We start from the raw sequence: 16,295 nt of genomic DNA on the forward strand, positions 1-16,295 counted from the left end.
GTGTGTCGACTCAGCCTGTCATCCTTCCGAGGTCAGCAAAATAATTACCGTACCAGCTTACTGGTAATGGGGGCACTGCATCAGCGGACCAGTTTACTGGTAATGGGGGCACTGCATCAGCGGACCAGTTTACTGGTAATGGGGGCACTGCATCAGCGGACCAGTTTACTGGTAATGGGGGCACTGCATCAGCAGCACACCCCCTCTCCCGAAAAACGATGCAACCCCAGGCTGCAAACAAATAAATAAATAAAAATCCTTTCAAGGCTTGAATGAAATGTGGAAGAAATGAAAATATTTACCTCTGCCATCGAAGGTGAAGGAGGTTATGTTTTCACTTCTTTCTGTTCATTTGTTACTGACGAAATCTAAAGATTTCATAAGTATATTGATGACTTCCGTCCTCTGTTTGTGTGTTTGTTTGTAGGCACGATAACTCGAGAACGGAAGAAGCTTCCAATGTCAAATTACACCACGTGATTCAGGAGGGTGATGGCAAGTGCTGATTAGATTTTGGTCAAAATCGGTCAAAGGTCAAGGTCACAGTGAGGTCAAACATTCTATTTTTGATGGTTTGGTACAGAATCATCGTAGAAACTTCTGGTTTGTGTCGCTACCTTCTCTAGAGACAGCTTTTATTAGACAAGGTCAGAGGTCAAGTTGACGATTTCGTAAGTACCAGTCTATGACTGCTTGTTACTTATGAAATATAAAGATTTCGTAAGTATATTGATGACTTCCATCCTCTGTTTGTGTGTTTGTTTGCAGTCACGATAACTCGAGAATGGAAGAAGCTACCAATGTCAAATTACACCACGTGATTCAGGAGGGTGATGGCTAGCGCTGATTAGATTTTGGTCAAAATCGGTCAAAGGTCAAGGTCACAGTGAGATCAAACATAATTCCGTAAATTCATGTAGAGAAATGGAGTATTTTTGCTTCGGTCGACGTTACGAGTTCGTTTTAACTTCGATTTTAATTTTGTCTTCGGTTTTTTGCGATCGCTTAGGGCGCTTAACACTCGGTTGTCGAAATTCTGGTAAAAATCGGATGTTTTGGAGACGTTTTAAGATTGTATAAAAAATATTTCACTCGCCGCATCACGGCTCGTCACGTGGTGCAGCGCGCTCTAGCAGACGCGTCGTTGAGTCACGTAAAGGTTTTCCGTGTGCGCGCTGACGGTGTTTTCAATAAAGATGGTGTTTAAAAGTCACTTTTTATCCCAATAAAGGTTATCGTCGCATGCCTGACTCGCTAAGCCGTCGGATTATGTAAAGATTATTGGTGGATGGCCGAATATTACGGTTTTGTGACTTTGATAAAATAATATTAAATAATTGCGTGGAGAAATGGAGATTTTTGCTTCGGTCGACGTTACGATTTTTGATGGTTTGGTACAGAATCATAGAAACTTCTGGTTTGCGTCGCTACCTTCTCTAGAAACAGCTTTTATTAGACAAGGTCAGAGGTCAAGTTGACGATTTCGTAAGTACCAGTCTATGACTGCTTGTTTGTTTGTTTACAGGATATCTCAAAAAGTTGTGAACGGATCCGGATGAAATTTTGTGGACAGGTTCGGTGTGTGACAAAGACGAACTGATTAGGTTTTGGTGAAGATCCGGATCCGGATTCGACTACTGGTATTTTTAAAGTGATTCTTCACCATTGTGAAATATGGCTAAACTAATATATAGCACGATATCTCAATAAGTTGTGGACGGATTCGGATAAAACTTGGTGGACAGGTTGGGTGTGTGACACGGAAGAATCGATTCGATTTTGGTGAAGATCCAGATCCGACTACTCGAATTTTTTTCGTGATTCTTCACCATTGAGAGATATCGCTCAAAACGATACATAGCACGATATCTCAAAAAGTTGTGGACGGATTCGGACGAAACTTGGTGGACATGTTGGGTGTGTGATCACGAAGAATTGATTCTATTATGGTGAAGATTCGAATCCGGATCTGGATATGATAATTATTTAATTTTAAAAGTGACTTCATCATTGAGAGATAGGGCCAAAAACGATATAGTTCTGTACGGCATGATATTTCAAAAATGTATTGGGACCGATGTGTTCTCGTGGATCAGGCATTACGTGGCAGAAGTATGTGCTCCACCTACTGCCCTCTAGTTTGTTCAGAACAAGCTTTAAATAAAAACAGATTGCACGCAGTCGTACGTCAAAGTATAAATAAATGCACAGAAGTACACCTGATCAACAACAGGTGATATCACGTGCAGTCAGCCTCCCTTTGACCAACTGTTGTGTGCCCATCGGTAAAGCAATGAAAAGGCAGTGAAGCTGGGATAAACATCTGTGTTGATATGTGTGACTGGTTCTGCCATTGCAGAGGGAGGGTGGACGAGGTTTATCATGAAACAAAAGATGAATGAATGCTTCCAGGTCACAGTTTCTGGTATGTTCATTTATTATCGATTCTGCGTAGTTCATGTGTTTTGTTCATTGCAGTTTGGTGCTTACATTTATGATATATGCATGAGATGTTTAAACAAATACATAAGTTAATATTGTTGCGGATTCGCGCCCGCCGGCGTGCGGACGGCCACGTAACTCGAATCGCGGCACGTCGCCCACCGGACGGACAATCCAGTCGTGACCCTCTCGGACTAACGCCGGGAACCAGTCACGGGTGGACCTTTCGGTCTCACCACGATCGAGCCAATCGGCCCCCGCGTGGGATAGGGTTGCTCGCCAAATTCGACCTACCTAACTACCCACACGGAGGGTAGATCGGGCGATCGCACCTCGCCGCAGGTCGACTTCGGACACAGGCCACTTAAGCGACCCGTTCCGTACTATCGGGATAACCGAGCGGTGTTATTCGTCGGCCTGGACGGTTCGATTAATTATCGGGTGTCTTAGCCCACGACCAACCCTTTACGTGAAGCAAGATGGGGATTCAATGAAAGAAATGACGAAGCGAAGCGGGAAAACAGTTCAATAATAAGCACATTTATTTCGCGATGAACGGAAAGCACACATATACAATTCCACCAAAAGCACATGGAAAATAAGAAGACAAAAAGCAAATGCGACAATGCAGATCTATCCGACTACCGGGCACTCGGCAACACTTATACAGTTTTACTTCACAGACGGCGCCGACAACACACATTCCCAAAGCAAAAGAAAAGAGAACCACCCTCCAGGATGAGGGGGTAGGCGGGCCTGGGGCCGAGACCGTGTCGGGCCTACCCGTCTGATGATGAGACGCGGAGCGGCGGTGGTGCCTCAACTCCGCGGGCCTCGCGGACAGTGTCTGGTAGGGGGTGGGAAGGGGGCCCCCTTTTGTCGCACTATCTCAGCGTGGGGGTAAACAGGAGGGGGTTGCTGATGCTCGTGGAAAGGAGGATTTCACAAAATCGCGGGTCCCGCGACGAGCGTCTCCACCACGACCTCGGTCGCGCCGCCGGCCTTTCTCTCCGCAGTTCCCCGAATCCGACGCGAGCACCCTCTCGTCCGCCTTCGCCGCCGCCGCCTCTCCACAGCTCCGTCCTCTTCACTCCGACTCCGCGAACTCCCAACTGCACTCCTTCTCCACTTCCAACTGCGAACTCTTCCTCCTGCGAACTCAACTCTTCCTCCTGCGAACTCAACTGACTCGACTGACGAACGCAGTCGTTTTTATAAGCCCCGTGGCTTCGCTCTTTCCTCTTTGACCCTCTGCCTCCGACCTTTCACCTCGCTCCCCATTGGCCCGAGGAAAAGTGGGCGTGAATGCTTTTTGATCCATGAATTTGCATATAGCGACCGCCCTCCAACGCCCTGGAGGCGGGGCCAAACCGCCCCTCGCTCACCGATTGGACGGAACAAAAGTGGGCGTGAGTCGTTTTTGATCCGTTTTTCTGCGGTAAGTCCGCAATGCTTTTGAACACGCTGCTCGGTGCGCGCCCTACACGAGTCCAGCATCGGTGCCCACGAGTGGCGCGAGATGACGGTGATGCGATGGTGGCGAGTTGTGACGGTAAAGGTCGTGGCGGTTGTGGTGAAGCGGCGTTGTGGTTGGTGGTTGTTGTTGTGATGGCTGTTGAGACGTGGTTGGTGGTGGTAATAATGGCGGTTGGTCCAAAATAAAGATAGTAAAAGAAAAATGGCTATCCTGAAGAGTCGCAGCCCTCATGAATGACATTTATTCCCTCTAGACAACGGGTTTGGGCCTAACTGCACATACACTTACCGAGATATCTCACCTAAGGGACCTGAATGGTGGTTTGCGAATTTGGTCAACCACAACAATATATTGTTTGGGTTGGCTGGATGACCAAGAGGTAAACAACGTGGAGCCGTCTCATCTGGGTTCGAATCTCAACTGTTCGAGCTATAAACTGTTGTCCTGGTGCTTCACATACAGGGCGAGCCATCGGTGTGTGTGTGTGTGTGTGTGTGTGTGTGTGTGTGTGTGTGTGTGTGTGTGTGTGTGTGTGTGTGTGTGTGTGCGTGCGCGCGCAGTCCAGCGGAAGGTCGTTAACCTGGAGGACCAATCCGCCATTGGTGGAGGTTTAAGATCCCACTGGGTTTTTCATGAAGACCTGAACAGATTCCAAACTCTTTCCCCAAATCACCTTCAGTCGAATGTCAGGCCAGGCCAGCCGGTTGGTGAAAGACCTGGGACAAAATATCATCTCCAGACAACTCCACAATCATTTGGGAATTATCAGGGCCTTTAACGAAGTTGTAGTATCAGCGGTAAATATATAATGTACTCGTAGGGCGTTCTTGCTGCACACTGCAAGCAACTACTTGGGTGCATCCTACGTGCAGACGTAATAGATTGAAGCTTTTTCTATTTGACGAAACAGATTTGTGGTTGTATTCTGAAAAAAGGTAAATAACTCAATTAAATCAAGTGTTGGTCTTGCTAAGCAACCAGTTTTTGTGTATGCCCCATTGTCTTGGGTCACGTGACTCACCATGAGCCAAGCGAGCAAGAAGACTAGTCCTTCATTGTACCACAGTAAATATTGTAATGGTGGGCCATGGGTGGACATCTAGTCAAATCCTCCACCCAGACGGTCACCAATTTTGTGACAGATGGTCCTCGGAAGCCATACGGTCCTTTCCGGTCCGCAGAAATGGAACTGAACAGTTACCTCCACTCAGCTCAACTCAACTCACATTTCTCATGCCCCTCGGCCTTTACTACTTTGTGGCCATGCATAGCTTCTCATAGCTTCCAGCAGCTTCTGAGGTTCCGTGCGTCTCGAGAGGTTTCATGAATTCCATAAACTGCCAATACCTGTGCCAATACCAAAAAACTACAATACCTGTGTGGCTCTTACCTTACACAGTCGCAAGGCCCTGCTTTTCGCTTTCCTTCCGAGGGGAAAATTCAGTGGCTTGTGGAGCTGGAAACAATTTATAAAAGCAGACAGACAGATTATGAAGGGAACAATAGAAAGGACTCTCAGGGACTCGAGGAACATCCGTGCAATGTAAAATGTGACTTCGAGTCCTAAACTTCCCCCACCTCACAAAACCCAAGTCATCAACCCCTCTCCCAACCCCAAGTCCTCACTCTCTCCATCACAACCCCAAAGGAGTCAATCCCCTGCCCACTCGAAGCCTTCAAACCCCATTTCCACCTCCCTAACACAACTCCTCAACCCTCTCACCCACAGACTGTCCTCACCCCCACCCCCACCAAAAGCCTCAACTTCCTGCTCCCAGCTATGTCCCATCTTTGCTCTCTTCTGCCCAACCCCAAGTCCTCATCCTGTCCCTCCCAATCTTAAGGTGACAATCCCCTTTCCATTTCAAGCTTTCAAACCCTTTCCCCACACCAACTCCTCAACCCCCCCACTAACCAAAAGTACTCATTCCCCTCCCCCCAAAGCCTCAACATCCCCTCCCAACTCTGTCCCCCTTCCTTCATAACCCCAGCTCTGTCCTCCCCCTCCTCACTTCTCCCACTCGTAAAAGCAAACGGGCATTCCCACATCGATCATTACATATTTCTTCATTACCTCATCCAAAAAACGGAGTATTTAAAGGTCCCCTGACACCCAAAAGTACTGAAATTGCATGTGTGTGTGTGTGTGTGTGTGTGTGTGTGTGTGTGTGTGTGTGTGTGTGTGTGTGTGTGTGTGTGTGTGTGTGTGTGTGTGTGTGTGTGTGTGTGTCCTATAGGAGGTTTTCATCGTGATTTCAGATCTGACAAAGTTTTTTCACAATACTCATTCTGTAAAATGTAAAATTAAAAAACAAACCTCTTCGGGAACGCCCCTAAAAATTCTCCTGAAAGGGACGTAACCCACATGACGTCAACTACAGGATTACAAAGGCTGCACGTAAATTACTCGGGTTGGTGGTCTACGTGATTCTATTGGCTTTCTGTGTGTTTCCACATTCGATTGGTCGACTCAATCGCTTCGTTCATTTCTGCTTTAAAAAAATCGAACATTTGGTTTTGAATAATGGATTACATGGACTTTGATTTGTCTGGTGGCGACAGTGAGTGTGAGAGAAATGAAGGATTTTGGTCTGAATCACATAGAGAATTGTCGGATAACGTAGAAACGGGAGGTGAAGTTCAGGCAGCTGGAAATGGAATACAGCCTTACCAGTTCGATCCCGAAGCAGGACAAGCAGAGGAAAATGGCGATGAAATTCCCGGCGTTCATGATGATCGGGAGGACATCGAAGGAAGACTTGGCAATAACAACTGGTGAGATAAAATCATATTCGAAATTCAATAATGTAAATTCGACTTGCATACTGCTCGATATCAGAAATATTTTAGTGAGGCGACGTGACCAGCGCAGCGGAGCAGACATGTTGCTCCGCGGCGAATGAATCACAATCAAGGCCAGCGCATGTCATCGGCCGTATCCCTCCGCGCATAAAACGAAGAAATCTCGCTGTCCGGATACGATGAAAACTTGTGTGCAGAACACACCTTGTGACACAATTGTCTCGAGTAGTCCGATAAATCTGACGTTCTGTTGCATTTTTATTTATTTTATTCCTACTGTCGCCATGTAGCGCCAGTAGAAAACAATGAAGAAAAGAGAATAATAAAAGAAAGCTACAGCACGTCAGATTTATCGGACTAGTCGGACGGACGACGGATTTATCGGACTAGTCTAGAAATCTAGAGTTGACAAGTAACTTGTATTAGCATGCACACAATGTATAAGTCAATGCGTAAGAGTCCCAAGGCTATGAGGCCGTGTAATGGGACAGATAAATTTGTCTTTCATAGTTGTGCCAACATATTTTTCCCTGTTCATTTATTGCAGCATTTTGGCTAAATGTTAATGAATAGCAAGCCAATGGAAGCAGTACCTTCACTTTAGAATAAACCCATGTATGTCGAGTGCAGCCATACCTGGCTTGCATGTATGTGGAATCGTACCTGTCCCAGCAGGCTGGTTTCAACGAACAATTCAATAAGCTGCAAAATGTGGGTGCAAGTTTTTCACATTGTTTTATTTTATAATTATCTCCTTGCGCCTTGAAATGATGCAATATTAATCTTTAGTATTTTACTTGTATGTCCCTGTAAGTTTGTTTTTTAATGGAAACGTTCAACAGTCACATTTAATATTTTGTGGACATGGTACAGCCCTTTATTGTGCATACATGTATTGGATTTGTACATGACTACGACAAGGTAGTAAAGGGATAAATAATTGCCTCGTGATTGTTGTGCATACACGGCTCAGAAGCAGAATTTCTTTTCCGCGAAACAATCACAGGAATCAAGACGATCAGTGAGATAGCAAACACACGTGTACAATGCATTTGTACAAGTACGGCGCGTGACATCTCGAGTCAATCCACTCTGTGCGGTTCTGCAGATGACGTCAACGCTGAGATTCGCTGAAGTCAACTTTTTTAAGGGGCGGGGCATAGCAAGTTGTGAAAAGCACCAGAAATGTTTGAAATATTAGTCTAATTATCCCATTTTTTTAATTTAAATAAGAAACATGGGTGATTTGTTCACTAGGAAGGTCAAGTTAATATATAAATAACCAGAAAGTTTTGAGTGTCATGGGACCTTTAACGCTTTCCCTTCCCCTGCCATGCTCTCACCGACTTCACAGAAGCAGTAATTGAAACAGCTCCGACATGTCATGGTCACCTGTCCAACTCACAAATCACAATCTGGTGAGATATGCAGAAACTCCGTGGAATTGCAACTCTCAAATGTCCATGAGACCTGAAACCAATTGCTGTATCTTCCTCCTGATGTATTTTATTTTTTTTGGATACCAAGTCGAGGCTTGTGGAAGAGCAAATACCCAGAAACATATAATAAGGCAAGAGACAAGAAGGGAGAGATGGAGGGAAGCACAAAATAGTGGGGAACAAAGACGATAGGATATCTGTGGAAGGAAGAGGGATGGGGTGGGAGTACACAGAGTAACCAACGGTTGGCGGAATGAGTACCAGTGTCTACTGGAAGAGGGGCACTGCATCAGCGACACTTTCACGCTTCCCAGAAATGATAGCTCCCCCGGCAGCCGAGCTGCCATACGCAAGAAGAAGAAGATATGACAGCTCTGATTTTAATGTCTTTGGCATCAAATAGCAGCAAGCACCAACATGGCAGCCATATGATTTTTTCACGTGGAAATTGTGTGTGGAGTCAAACGAACTGTCCAACCAATTGGTGGAATGGAATGTTGCACACAGACAACGGGACGGATGAACAAGCCTCTTATTATACAGATGAATATGGGAGAAATGGTGGGAGGGCTTCAGACACATTTATGGAGGGGAGGAATCACGTTTACCACCTTCTGCAACACTTCAACACGTGCTATCATTTTACAAAGAAACAACACACTTATGCTTGCCATTTATTGATGACATCACCCGTCCACCTTACTCCTGTTACCCCCTTATACCTGTTCCCGCAACTCAAATGTACATTGTTCGACAAAACGTTGAGCATTCAAAGTCAATACATGTTTGACATACCTGTACCTATGTACCTTTCCATTAATTTTGCTTCATTATCAGAAACTTAATTTTGTTCTTTCTGTTTTGCACCAGGCTTTAATAACATTGCAGGACTCTCTCTGTCTCTCTCTCTCTCTCTCTCTCTCTCTCTCTCTCTCTCTCTCTCTCTCTCTCTCTCTCTCTCTCTCTCTGTCTCTCTCTCTCTCTCTTTCTCTGTCTCTCTGTCTCTCTGTCTCTCTGTCTCTCTGTCTCTCTGTCTCTCTGTCTCTCTGTCTCTCTGTCTCTCTGTCTCTCTGTCTCTCTCTCTGGCATTGGCATGTTCCATGGAACGGAATACTTTGTGGTGTGAACGAGGCATTATGTACAAGTTGCAATGCTCAATTAGTCTGAAGGTAGCAGTCAAAATTCCTCCATATTTATGTATTCCATAAATATATGTCCCCTTTGTAAAAAAAAAAAACAAAAAAAAAACAAAGAAGTAAGACCACTGTGATTCCAGCGAGAAGGCGTCGTCACTCTTACCTACATGCACCTGTATTTGTAAAATGGAGCGGTTGATCACCCATGAACGACCACCATTTGCACCCCCCATCCCCCCCCAACCAACCCCAACACATACACTAACTTCCCCAACATCCTTCCCCAAGGATCCTCACGGCACCACCAACATTTCAGGTAAACCATCATTTCTCCTGTGCCGGAAATTTTAACTCCAAGTCAGAGTTCCTCCCAGCAATAAAACAAACCATTTCATCACACGTTAACCAGAAAGCACACGCATCGTGGGTAGTCGTAAATCCCCCTCCTGTTCTTACTCCCAAAGCAAGGACCCATCATCAAGCACGCTGTTGGTGTAGTGCACCTTGTGCACCAATCACTTTCACTATAATCCACCATGATGAATGGCCAAACCTGTTTCTGCATGCTTTTCGCAGTGGATGAGACGCGATTTCTTTTGTCCGTAAGTACTTCCATTGCTTTCAGGGTCCCACTAAATTGTTATTTGTTTGAAGCTGCAGGTGTACTTGGTGGTAGACATGTGTCGTGCCTGCTGTGAAGAGCCAAGGTGATGTGACCTTCACGAAGCAGTAATGGACGTAACTCCTGAGAGACGTCTCACCTCGTTAGTGGTGTTTCCCACAGACTCTGATCCAGTTGCTGCTGCCTGGCTGGGGGGGGGGGGTGGGGGGTTTGGGGTTCTTTCTTTTTTTGTTTAGAAACATTGTGAATTAGGCTCCTCTGAATGATTGAAATCGTACTGTGATGTGCGCTCACCTAGAGTCTATGCCACTTTGTAATTAACTGCTGTGATCTGCGCTGGAGACAAACATCTAGCTCTTATCCCTGAGACCGTTGCAAGGGCTCTTTAGTACACCCCCCCCATAAATCGTTAATATGATGACTTTTTGGGGGGGGGTGCAGGGGAGTGTGACAAGGGCCTGAAGAGCTGGATCTTTGTCTCTGCAAATGCATAAGAATATTCTGTCTCTTGACCCCTTAAAGTGTAGTTAATCTACAGTGGGGCAAGATGTCCCTGGCAAGGAAGGTGAGTCAGCATCCCCCCCCTCCTCCCCCATACATTCTCCTGGGTTCTCTGGTTCAGTACACTGAACATTTCAGATCGCTCGCTATGCCGTCAATCAGAGAGTTATTTGGTGCAGTTGTTCAGAATACTAAACATATAACGAGAGGGTTCGATGGCGATGAGGAGGGAGGCATCTTACCCTCACATTACTTACACCATCCACATCCTTTATACTTATCCTTCCATCGTGATGTCTACAAATCTGTATAAAATGGACAACCACATGATGGGATTGTCCATTTAGATGGAAGATAGATGATGGGATTGTCCATTTTATACAGATTTATAGACATCACAATGGAAGATAAGTATAAAGAATGTGGATGGTGTAAAAAAAAAAAAAATTGTGTGTGTGTGTGTGTACGCGTTGTTTGTTGTTATCTCCATAAGCGGGCAATCCCACCCTCAAGATGGGAGTACCCTTCTTGGCTCATCTTCAGTGGGCAATGTGCTGCGGTAAAATCTTGGAAATGCACTTTATAATTTTTGGTCATTTTTGAAAGAAATTTTATTGGTAACAAAATATTGTTACAGGTTTGCAGGCCGGGTCATGAGTGGCCTCTCTCGGCCACACTCCCGACCTTTGACTCTGAAGATGATGAGCTGTGACATGGCGAGTTGCGAAGCAACCACAGGCACCGTCTCAAATGACTAATTCTGGTAGGGTCCTCGCGTCCCAATCCCACATTGCCCCCCCCGGTGAATTTGTTACCCCAGATAAATCCTGTGCCCTCAATGTTTCCAATATTTATTGTTTCGGACTTTGGTTACTGTCTACCATATTGAAACAGTGGGGTGAAACTTCCATCTACTAATTGCATACTACGTCTAACCAATGGAGAAAGAGACACCCAAGCAGGTTGGAAATAACAGGTCTTTTGAAATCAAAGAACATATTTGGAAGGATGCAGTGTCATACAAGAGAAGGTCTTTACCTTCAAATCCTCACTCAAAGTCTGTTAGGCCGTCCCAAGTCCGTTAGACCCTAACTTAACCCTCACTCAAAGTCCGTTTGACATTTCACCTTAATACTAAACACAAACATAGGCACTCAAACATTCCGGGAAATTAGATAAGGAAGGGTATAGACAAAGAAAAGGCAAGTGGATGGGATATGCTGTCGAACCTGGCCTCACCCTTACATGAGCCAGATGACTCAAGTGTAGCAAATAAGGTGGAAGGTGCAGGCAAGTGAGAGATGCAGGTGGGAGGTACGGTGTGGTGCGGTGGTGTCTTGTGTGAGCTCTGGTGAGTCAATGAGGTGTACACTCTGGGAGATGTGAGGGTATAAGGTGCATGTGTAAAGACGTGTAAGAGAGGTCAGTTCGGAGGAGTCCTTGATCAGCACTCATTCCGCTTGGTGCAGTGCTCGTTCCGCTTGGTGCTTTGGGAACTCGGTCAATCTGGCCAGGTCTCTCTCTCCGGGACTTAGGATGTGAACTCTTTGGACTCGGGACTCTTTCAGAATGTGAACTTTCTCTCACAGAACACTTTCAGGATGGGAACTCCTCCAAGATGTAAAGTCTTTCAGGGTCTGAACTCAGCACCTGAACTCCAGAACTCCAGAATACACCATAAACTGCTTCATCAGGTTTTTATTGCCCTTCTGACATCCACTGCCTCCACTGACATCCATCTTTCGGCATCCCACCACGCTGATTGGTTGGCACTCTGTGATCCAGCCATCATGATTGGTCCCATGCGTGTGGTGGGTGGGGAGGCTGGCATGACCGCGATAGCTCAGAGGTCCGGCAATAACACTGGGACTGCTGAAAATGCCGCAATGACGAGTGAAGCGCTGGAATGGCAATTATATGATTGAAGCACTGCTGAAATGGATTGTTTTGACTGCTTTGAGAATGTGGTTCGACAATGAATGTTTGAGAATGTGGTTTAAGAATGTGGTTCGAGTATGGGTGTTTGAGAATGAGGACGAGAACAACGCGATGGTTCTAACTACATTCACAACGCATCTTCTCCCTTCCCTTGATACAAGGGGAAGGGGTATTTTAGTTGAACACAATTGCTATGGAGATAACTATGTCAGGGGTCCCTTATGTGATGTATGTGACTCTCCGGGGCCTTCCACAACTGCAACACTATCATACTCCATATCATATGATAAAGTAAGATAATTTGTAATACCAGCTACCACCAACCATGGTGCTATTTCCGCCACGTGTCAATTTTGGAGTTTTGGTGTCATCCACATTTGCTCCATTATTGTAAAAAAATAGAAGATAAGATGCTCCATTATAGTAAGATATTCAGGTTAGAGAAGATGGAAGTGAGTATTCCCCAGATTCAAAGTATCCACCTCCTTTTCAGTGAGGGATCAGGATTCATGGACCAAGCTGTGAAGTTTTCTTGTTCGCAGAGTTTTATTCTGAGGACTATTTTCAGAATCATCACCGAGCCCCGGACAGCTTCCGACTGTAGTTTGTTTGTGGTAATATTACCAGGGATGTTTTTGTTTTTTCAATATCTCCATGAGGTTCTTCTTTATCATTCCAGTTGCTACAATTATCACTGGTACAATTTTGGCCCTCTTCAGCTTCCAATATTTTTTCACTTTATTCTTGTGATCTTGATATTTAATCATTTTCTTGATTTCCATGTTATTTAAATTGATTAGACCAAAATCACTGGGTACTGAAACCTCAATTAGCAATGCCTAATTTTCCTTTTTGTATCTGAGTGCTATGTCCGGTCGCAGTGTTTTGTTTTCTATGTTCATGCTCGATGGGATCATCAAGTCGTACATGAGCGTTACTTCCTCGTTTTCAATGATTGCTTTTGGTTAATGTTTCCATGAGTTTTCTGGAACTGGGATATTGAAATTTCTGCAGATGTGCCAGTGGATTACTCTACATACCTGGTTGTGCCTTTATGTGTACAGCTGTTCTGACATGAGTTTTTTTTTTTACATCCCGATAGGGGGTGACTTGTGCTTTCTGTTTCTTTCTTGCAGAACCTACACTTGGCCGATTGACTCAGTCCTGCCATTTAAAAAAGCCATTGTTGTAGTTTCCTTGGTTTTGGGCATTTATAATGATTTGTTCTCCATCACAGTTGAGCTGACCTCTTCTTAGCCATTCCAAAGAGCCTTCTTAGTCTATCACCAATTTGTCCAACTCTTTTTTTTTAACCTCCCTGCTTTTATTCTTCTCCCAGTTGTCGGCGTATATCTGTTGATATTTCGCCTTATATTTTTATTTTGTCTTTTTTGCAATCGTTGGGTTGTAGTTGTTGCTATTTCAGTTTCATGTGCGACATCTTCCATTCAAACCTATCTTTGGAAAGTTTTTGCTTGGTGGGTTAGGGATACCTTCTCTGGGTTGCTGTCTTCCTGTTTGCTTACATATTGTATTCTGTAGTCTGTTGAGTTTTTCACGTACTCAGCCAATCCTTCAGTTGTCATTCTGTGCACTTGATTGAGCTCCATCAGGCCACGACCTCCTTCTCGTCTCAGCAGGTACATTCTTGGGATGCACTGATTTTTCTGGAACATTTTGTGGGTGGTGAGGATTTTCCTTGTTTTCATATCTAGTTTTATTGATTTACGCATGTGGTCAGTTTATTATTCCATAGCTGTACTGGAACACTAATACTGCAAGTTGGTTTATGGCTTTGATTTTGTTCATCAGGTACGTTTTCCGGATCAGCCTCGATCAGGTATTCTTTGGTAATTGTTTTGCACATTTGTTTGTGACATATTTGGTGGCCCTCTTATACTCTGAGGTATTTGGAAGATGCATTGTTGTCGATTTCCTGTATTGTTGTATTTATGTCAATTTTTATGTTGTCTTTTTTTGTTGGTCTTCCTTGTACGAATGTGCACTTGACACACTTATCGAGACCCAATTCCATTTGAATGTCGTCGGAGTACTGTTTCACTAATTTGAGTTGTTCTGCCAATTTTTCGTCGTTTGTTGCAAATAGTTTAAAATCATCCATAAACAGTACAATAAATGTGTCACCTTTCTTGTCTCTTTGGACGTTCTCTTATTGAATGTGAGGGTGTATCCTTGTCCTTGCTCATTAATGAGGTTATTATAATAATAAGTTTATATAGTGCATTATAATCTTCTATTAATATAAAGCACAGTGTGTATCTGTGTATTTGTGTAATTGTCTGGCCTCCTTCATGAGGAGGATTTAAGTAGGGTTTTAAAGGCCAATCTTTTAACACACCTGTGTTCACTATGGTCTATTTTTGAGGATAAATAAAAACATGAAATTTTTTTCCCCATAAAAATGTAATTACATCTCTTCTATTGGAATTGTAGATGGTGAATTGCAAACCAAGCTTCAAAGGCAGTGTTGAGAAGCTTTACAAAAAATAAAACAATAACTACATGGCACATGAAGGTGATATTTGCTGCATGTGATGTGCAACATTTGCAGAGTAAAACGAGTGTTCATTTACGTCCATTGGATGTCTAATAAATAAAGAAGATATAAGCACACCTGAAACTAGGCCGAGGCTTCAGACTTTAACACTCTCGTGAGGCTGTACCATCGAAACAAAATGTCCCAAAAGATCAAGAAAATAGAATCACATTTGTACACGTAGTGTTTTAAAATAACGCTTCTTACACTATGAAACATCACATCTTTCAGTTGAATAAAATAACTCCAACCTGTCATTTTTTGATGGGCTTTTATCCAAGTAACTTAATATCCTCCACACACTTTAAAAATATAATCAATTGAAATTAACCAGATTCACATTAACCAGAATTTATTTTAAATAGGCAAACTAGAACAGTAACATGGATTTTTAATCTAGTGTCTGCAAAAAGGATGTGTTTTGAGCAATGTTAAAAAAATTTGGTTGCTCAGTGGGTCCAGGGCCAAGCAAATATGAAGGGGGAAAGGCTGTCTCCCTGGAAGATCCCGCGACATATCTTCACTCCGGGTATTTTGATCTTTCATTCCGAGTCCTGTAATATCAATGTGGTATTCCAAAGCCCTATTGCTTTCTCAGTCAGTTTGATTATTTCGGGATTTATCTTGTGCATTTGCATGCATTTTATCATCCATTAATGTGGAACGCTATCAAAAGCTTTTTGTAGTCAATCCAAGCTGTGAACAATTTGATTATTCTCATTTTACAGCTTTCAAGTATGGTCTTGTTTAGTAGTAGGTGGTTTATTTTTCCTCTCTTACATCCCTTTTATTCTGCCTCTTGGCCTTCTTGTTCTTGTGTTAGGTGGTGGTACATCATTACTGTGATGATTCCCATTCGAAGTTTGCATGTTGTTCGTGGACATGTTATTGGTCGATATTTGTGGGGTAGTTGGGTTTCTTCAGATTTTGGGATAAGGAAGGTGTTACCTTATGTAAGCCACTCATCCATTACCTTTTCCTCTTGGATAAGTTTGTTGAATGCTCGAGCATAGTGATTGTGGAGAGCATCCTGTTGCTTTAGCCAAAAGTTTGGAATTCCGTCTGGGCCTGGGCTTTCAAAGTTTTGAATTTTTACCCCGTGCGGATGAAACGAATAGTGGGGTTAAGCAATTGATTCACTTTGTCTGTCTGTCAGTCAGTATGTCTGCAGACGTCCGGTGATGATCAAGGAACTACTTAATTTGAATTGAATGTTATATTTTGAACAGAAATCAGAACATGAATCGGAAAACGAACCTGTAGTTTAGCCTGACTGGTTAAGAATTTAGCAAATTGTATGGCATCTCTTCCTGATCGTGCAATCACAGAGAGGAGTGGGTAATTTTTTTAGTTTGTCTGGCAGTCAAACAAAGAGTAAAAT

At 43.9% G+C, this 16,295-nt stretch overlaps 1 long non-coding RNA gene across 1 annotated transcript; it reads left to right on the top strand.

Moving 5' to 3' along the window:
- Nucleotides 1-2,283: 2,283 nt before the first annotated feature.
- On the top strand, nucleotides 2,284-14,693 carry LOC147011699 (uncharacterized). Its single transcript, XR_015052067.1, has 3 exons — nucleotides 2,284-2,425; nucleotides 11,057-11,182; nucleotides 13,494-14,693. It is a non-coding gene; the product is annotated as an uncharacterized LOC147011699 (long non-coding RNA).
- The last annotated feature ends 1,602 nt before the right edge of the window (nucleotides 14,694-16,295 follow it).

This window comes from Eptatretus burgeri, chromosome 15 (assembly GCF_056783735.1).
Source record: "Eptatretus burgeri isolate ZD-2024b chromosome 15, Ebu_testis_v1, whole genome shotgun sequence".
Classification (NCBI taxonomy): Eukaryota; Metazoa; Chordata; class Myxini; order Myxiniformes; family Myxinidae; genus Eptatretus; species Eptatretus burgeri.